This window comes from Bos grunniens, chromosome 12 (assembly GCF_055505025.1).
Source record: "Bos grunniens cultivar Pamir isolate PY7600 chromosome 12, Bosgru_T2T1.0, whole genome shotgun sequence".
Classification (NCBI taxonomy): Eukaryota; Metazoa; Chordata; class Mammalia; order Artiodactyla; family Bovidae; genus Bos; species Bos grunniens.
Genome location: NC_141176.1, coordinates 69,439,584 through 69,446,171, shown reverse-complemented (window position 1 = coordinate 69,446,171; position 6,588 = coordinate 69,439,584). Strand labels below are relative to the sequence as shown.

At 42.2% G+C, this 6,588-nt stretch overlaps 1 non-coding gene across 1 annotated transcript; it reads left to right on the top strand.

Moving 5' to 3' along the window:
- Positions 1-3,855: 3,855 nt before the first annotated feature.
- On the top strand, positions 3,856-4,046 carry LOC147361855 (U2 spliceosomal RNA). Its single transcript, XR_015138526.1, has one exon. It is a non-coding gene; the product is annotated as a U2 spliceosomal RNA (small nuclear RNA).
- The last annotated feature ends 2,542 nt before the right edge of the window (positions 4,047-6,588 follow it).

Here is a 6,588-nt window from a genome sequence, read left to right as displayed (position 1 = left end):
TTGAGGGTCTATCAAGTTAAAAACCCAGCACAGTGACAAATCCTAGGAGTACTTAATGAATCCTATTTAGAAATAAAAAGGAAATAATACTGGAAAGTCAAAGAATCCCTGAAGAATAGAGTTTAAATAGTTACAAACTAAGGGTTACAAATCTCATTTCCTTTTAAGATCACCAAGGATTGTTGTTCAGCATCTAAGTGTCTGACTCTTTTCCATCCCATGGACTGCAGCATGCTAGGCTCCCCTGTCCTTCACTATCTCCCGGAGTTTGCTCACATTCATGCCCATTGAGTCAGTGAAGCTATCTGACCATCTCATCTTCTGCCACCCCCTTCTTCTTTTGTCTTCAATTTTCCCCAGCATCAGGGTGCTTTCCAATGAGTCAGGTCTTCGAATCAGGTGGCCAAAGTATTGGAGCTACAGCATCAGCAGCAGTCCTTCCAATGAATATTCATGGTTGATTTCCTTTAGCATTGATTGGTTTAATTTCCTTGCTATCTCTAGGACTCTCATGAGTCTTCTCTAAGAGTGCCACAACTCAAAAGCATCAATTTTTTGGCGCTCAGCCTTCTTCATGGTCCAACTCTCACATCCGTACTTTCACATCACACCAAGGGTGTCTAGGGTGCCTTTCTGCAAATACATTTAAGGCCAGTAACCTCAAGACTGCCTTCAGCAAAAGAAAAGACCAAACACATAGGAAGTAACCCACAAAAAGAAATCTGCATTTCATATTTCTTTTGGGAGATATATTAACTTCCTAAAGCTGCAGCAACAGAGTTACAGACTGGGTGACTCGAACAATAGAAATATATTGTCTCACAGTCTGGAGGCTGGAAGCCTGAGATCAAGTTGTCGGCAGGTTTGTTCCTCTGAGGCTGTGAGGGAGAATCTGCCCCAGGCTTGACCCCCTGACTTCTGGTGGTTTGCCAGACATCGCTGGCTTTCCTTGGCTTGTAGATGCATCATGCCCATCCTCTGTCTTAACTTGGCAGCCTCCTTCTGTCCTCACACCCTCTTCCTGCCCAAAGTTCCCCCTTTTATAAGGACACTCCAGTGTTCTTGCCTGGAAAATCCCATGGACAGAGAAGCCTGGCTGGCTACAGTCCATGCAGTCACAAAAGAGTTGGACACGACTTGGGGGCTAAACAACAATAGGGAATAGTTGCATATGAAGCAAAGAAAAAAAGGAATAGAGCCCACCCTAATGACCTCATCTTGATTATCTGCAAAGAACCTATTTCCAAATAAGGCTACATTCACAGATTTTGGGGACTAGACTTTAGCATCTTTTTGGGGAACACAATTCAACTCGGATTAAGAGGTACTGGACAACCATCCAAATACTTTTGGGTTTCAAAACAGGAAGCCATGATAAGCTGGTATGATTTCCTCAGCTTCAATTTTGATTCATGAACAGTGGATGTTTGAATGCAAAAGCCTCTTAATTTAGACAGTGACAGGAAGGCAAGTGCCACACCACAAGATGCTGTTAGATCAGAGAGCTGGGCAGGAGATGATTGCAACTCATTTTCCTGACCCAATGACCAAAAATAAATTATCAAAAGCTTCAAAAAGATTGATTTAGAAAGCTACTAGTAAGGTCTGATTTTGATAAGTCATGATTCCTTATAAATACAGATTGCCTAGTCAGCTGGTGAAAAGAGACCCAGGCAAAGTCAGAGTTCTGCTTTTTGGGCACAGTCTCCTCAGACAGCCGGTAGCTTTGCTATTTTTAATATTTATTCATTTGTATTTGGCAGCGCCGGGTCTCAGTTGCCGCAGCCAGGATCTTTGTCCTCATTGCAGCATGTGGGATCTTAGGTTGTGGCCTATGAACTCACAGTTGCAGCACACGGCATCTAGTTCTCTGCCCAGGGATGGACCTTGGGCCCCCTGCATTGGGAGTGTGGAGTCTTGTCCACTGGACCACCAAGGAAATCCCCGACTGGTAGCTTTAGGAAGATAACTACAGCAGCTCTTATATCTGTGAGTTCAACCGACCATGGATAGAAAATACTCAGGGGAAAAAATTTCAGAAAAGTTGCAAAAAGAAAAACTTGAATTTGCCACTTGCCAGTAACTATCTACACAGTATTTATATTGTATTCAGTTTTATAAATAATCTAGAGAGGATTTAAAGTGTATTGGAAGATGTGCATAGGTTATGAGCAAACTCTGTACATTTTCTATAAGGGACTTGGGCATCCACGGATATTGGTATCTGTGGGGGTGGAGGGGGCAGGGTGAGCTGGAACCAATCCCCCTTGGATAAGGAACGATGATTGTAGCATTTATTAGTCCCAGCATCCTCAAGAGGGTTGGGCAAATGATCCTTAAATTCCTTCCCAGACTAATGTATCCGTCACCACTGCACACTGAATGACCTGGTGAGATACACCCATCATTCCTGAGACAGGACAGGAAGTAGTTCTTTCCAGTGCTCCAAGGTGAGACCCTCAGTCCCTAATTCATGCTGTCTGCACTCTGTATGCTCCACTGATTCAACTCTTACCTGCCAATAAACGCTACATTCACTCCCACTCACAGTGAAAGGATGGGGTCCTGGAAATATCAAGGCACTGATAACAGGAAATGAGAAATTTAGAGGAACTCTTACTTGTCAGCATGGCAAGGTGCTCCTCTCGTCTCTTAGTAGCTTCCTCTCCACTTAACAGCACTGGAAGTTACTCTGTGGACAGTCCTACAGGGGAAATGGGAGCTGAGGGCTTTGCCTGTGACAGGTGGGTTGACCTATGTAGAAGGCTTAACAGGCAAAGATATCCGAGAACTAAAAGGATCATGGGCACATTAAGAATTGTCCACGTAAGTGCAGAGGAAGGGCCGATCTATAGAGTGGTCATGTCTGGGGACACCAGTCACCTTCACCAGGATGATTCAGAAACGCCTGATGGCGAGGTTGAGAGACTTACTTTTGTCTTTTCGGAACCAGGATTCTATAGAGTAGTTGTTAACACATGCATGTTTTTGTGACCATGAACACACTGTTGGCAACCTTAGCTGAGACACCACTTCAACTGGTTTCCACAAGGATTCCAATCCATATTGACTAGAAAGTGTCTTGAGAGCCTCAGAAAAGTACTGCAAATCTGGCTCCCACTTGAATCTTTGAACACTTCTTCAAAACACACAGAAGAGAATGGAAACCAGGAATATCTATGGATGAAGGCTTGGCAAGAATGTCTTTCCAACATCGTGGCTAGGGTTTTTGTAAAATTGTCCAGGAAACTGTGTCTTTTCACCTTTATATCCCTTAACATCGTTTGCCGAGGAAGGACAAATCAGGCTTCTTGGTGGCAATTACTACAGAGAAGTAGGAGTGAAGTTAGGTTTGGTGTGGTGAATTTCTTGGAATTTTCAGAGAGGTAATGTGACAGCCCTGCTTTCCATTTGGCAATGTCTACTGGAAGACAGGTTCTTTGGAGCGCTCTCATATCGGAAGCAGTAGCTGCTGTTTTCCTATCTAGTACCACACTTTTAAGCCAACAGTGACAAAGCTTCTAGCATTCCATGAAGGGATATGAATCTTCTTTGGCTGGAAGTTTAGACTGGCTTCTTGGTTTACAAGCATGGAGCAGAGATTTTTTTTTTCTTTCTGAGAACGAGTTACTGGTTCCTGCTGAGTGAGAACACCGGAATGGAATGTCACTACTCAAACCAGTAAGACTAAGATTGTCAAGTGATTTGTCCCCTGTCACCGAGATAGAGCATCAATACCACTGTCAGGACTTCTCTGGCATATGACACAAATCAGAGTTGCAGAAATCAGAGTGGTGAGCATACGTGTATCTTCACAAAAGCACACACCATAATGTGGATGGATAGGTACATGGTGTATCTTCCTGGTCTTTTGGCTAAGATCAAGTGTAGTATCTGCTCTTATCTGTTTAATATCTGATATGTCTTCTAACTGAGGAAAATGTACTCTATGGATTTTTGGAGCAGGGAGTTGGAATAGGAGCTTGCTCTGTCCACTCCATGCATCGACCTAGTATTGCAGTACCTCCAGAAACTGAAAAAAAAAAAAAGGAAAGAAAGGCACATGGTGTAAGGGGACTCAGTGCAGTTTCTTTTCCTTGAAAATCTTGATTAGACGTTGAGCAATCCTCTGTCAGGCAGGCTTTTGGATTTCCGATGCGGCTCTAGGCTTCACTGGAAAAAGAACAGCCACACTGAGATACACAGGAGTCCTTTATGAATCTCTGCAAACACCAACCCCAGTCCTTCCTTCAGACCAAGTTGGTGATGTGCCTCCTCCTTCGGTTGTCCTAAATTACTTTCAGTTACACATGTGTGCAAGTTACCATTTACACTTCCTTCCTGCCTCAGCTTTCCACAGCAGTGACAGTGATTATAAATGCAACTGAAGGGGGGGGTGTTCGTACACAGATAGCAGCATCCTAAATGTTGCTTTAGGGAGGAAGAATTCATGACCACTAATGGCAAGGCTAATAACAGTGGGTATAAAGAAAAGTTGGGGTGTGGGAGGAAATAGTCCTTTAGCATCCGCTGGTTTGCCCCATCAGGGGCCCCCAACCCCCGGGATCTAACACACACCTGATGATCTGAAGGAGGAACTGATGTAATGATAATAGAAATAAAGTGCACAATAAATGTGATGTGCTTGAATCATCCTGGAACCATACCCCTGCCCATCCCCGGTCCCTGAAAAAACTGTCTTCCACAAAACCAGTCCCTGGTGCCAGAAAGGTTGGGGGTCACTGATAAAGGAAGTCCTTTGGGCTGGACGGTTACATCAGTCATCGTCTGGGCGGCAGCTCACCCCTTTCCTGGTCCCATTTATCTTTCACCCAATATTGTCTATGACTCAAAGACTCCCATCCACGATAAAGACTTCAAATAGGTGGGGAGGAGAATTAGGAGCTTGTAGACATCTGGTGATAGGCGACTCAGATTTAGGCTTAGATGTTACAAGATCTTCATTTTAAAACATCAAAATGTTCATTTTGTGCAGTTTGAAATGTGAATTTCAAAGATGACCCTAATCTCAGGGGAGTAGATAGTCTGTCCCACAGATGTGAATTTCGCTAGACAGCCCATTTTTGCTCCCCCGTGAGGAATTAAAGTAGATATGCTAAAAGGTTGTACCTCTTTCAAAGCTGATTCTCCCTGTAAGAAAGTGTTAAACCACAGAAGGCGATGGAAATGGCTGATAAGGCGTCTGGTCGCTGTCACCACCTCCGTGGGTGGCTGCTCTTTTGACGCATCTGAATTTGAAGCAGGGTTGGGGGGCTGTTGGTAACAAAGTCTTATGTTCAAAATGTCCATGGTCAGAAAGGTTTGCAATATAACGAACACCCTTATCATCACTCGAATCTTTACAACAGCTTGGATGACTTTTTAATTGTGGCTTAATATAGTTAATTATGGCAAACCTTCCCTATTTTCCAGGATGATGAATTAATATTACAGATCATTAATGTTACTAAATTGGCATAATGACATAGTAGATTTAACGTCCCAGTTATGTTAAGACCTGCTTGATAATTTGGCTCTTTTGTTATTTGCCTTAAATAGGGAAAGCATGCAAGCGAGCCTTTTAACAGCGGGCTGCATGTAACTACCTGTGTCATTTTTCCTTAATAAATTATTGATATGGGAAATCCCAAACGGAGGACTTCTTCAGACTGTATGTGAAGCCAACATTTTCTTTCTAATATCCACTTCATCAGTATAAAAGTTAGAAAGCTGCAGCTCTTCAGCCAGGTTTTATAATTAGACAAGACTGTATTTTACATCTGCAAAAGACTCATGCTTAGTGGGGGAAAAATGAGAAACGTGATATGTTCCATTCTGTTGCAATGGTTATACCATTTTAATCTCTTAAGTTCAATATATATCCTCTAGCAGGCTATACTTCTAGGATTTCATTTTTAGATCCTTAAGGCTGCATATATCTGTCAAACCGACATAATGAATTTAAAGTGCTAATGCCTGGAAGACCAGAAAAACATTGAAATATATCCTTGGTTGATTAAATTACCACCTCCAGCTACTTTACATCCTTCTGTCCAAATAGATTTTCTTTTTTACTTACCAAGTGCTGGATCTGGAAGATGCTGAAGATGTAATTTTATGGTAAAAACATACACATGTCTTTAGACAAGAGCATTTTATTTAAGCATCTTTTTAAAGTCTGTAGAGTATTTCTGTGATAGAGCTTACAATTTGATTACGGAGTCTTTCAATTACGCTCAACCTGCAGGTTAATCGGTGACTTTCAAGTGTATTCTTGGAATGGAATCTATGTTAAACATTGGGGGTACTAATATTCAAATGCTGTGATAACAGTATCTAAAATAATGTGAACTTGTTTTGCAAAAATATAAAGCAACCCTGAATACTAATTTTCATGTTAAAAGTTGTTTCTTCAGGAATTGCTTAGATTGACAGACTGACAACTCAAAGGGGCAACAGTGACTCAGACACATTCCTTCTCTTAAATAGGGTGGCTTGGTCCTTTAAATAGTTAGTCTGTTACAAAAATGAAACCAGGTGCCAAATTTTACTCCTCCTTGTAAAAGGGGCAGTCAAAATAACCCTAGA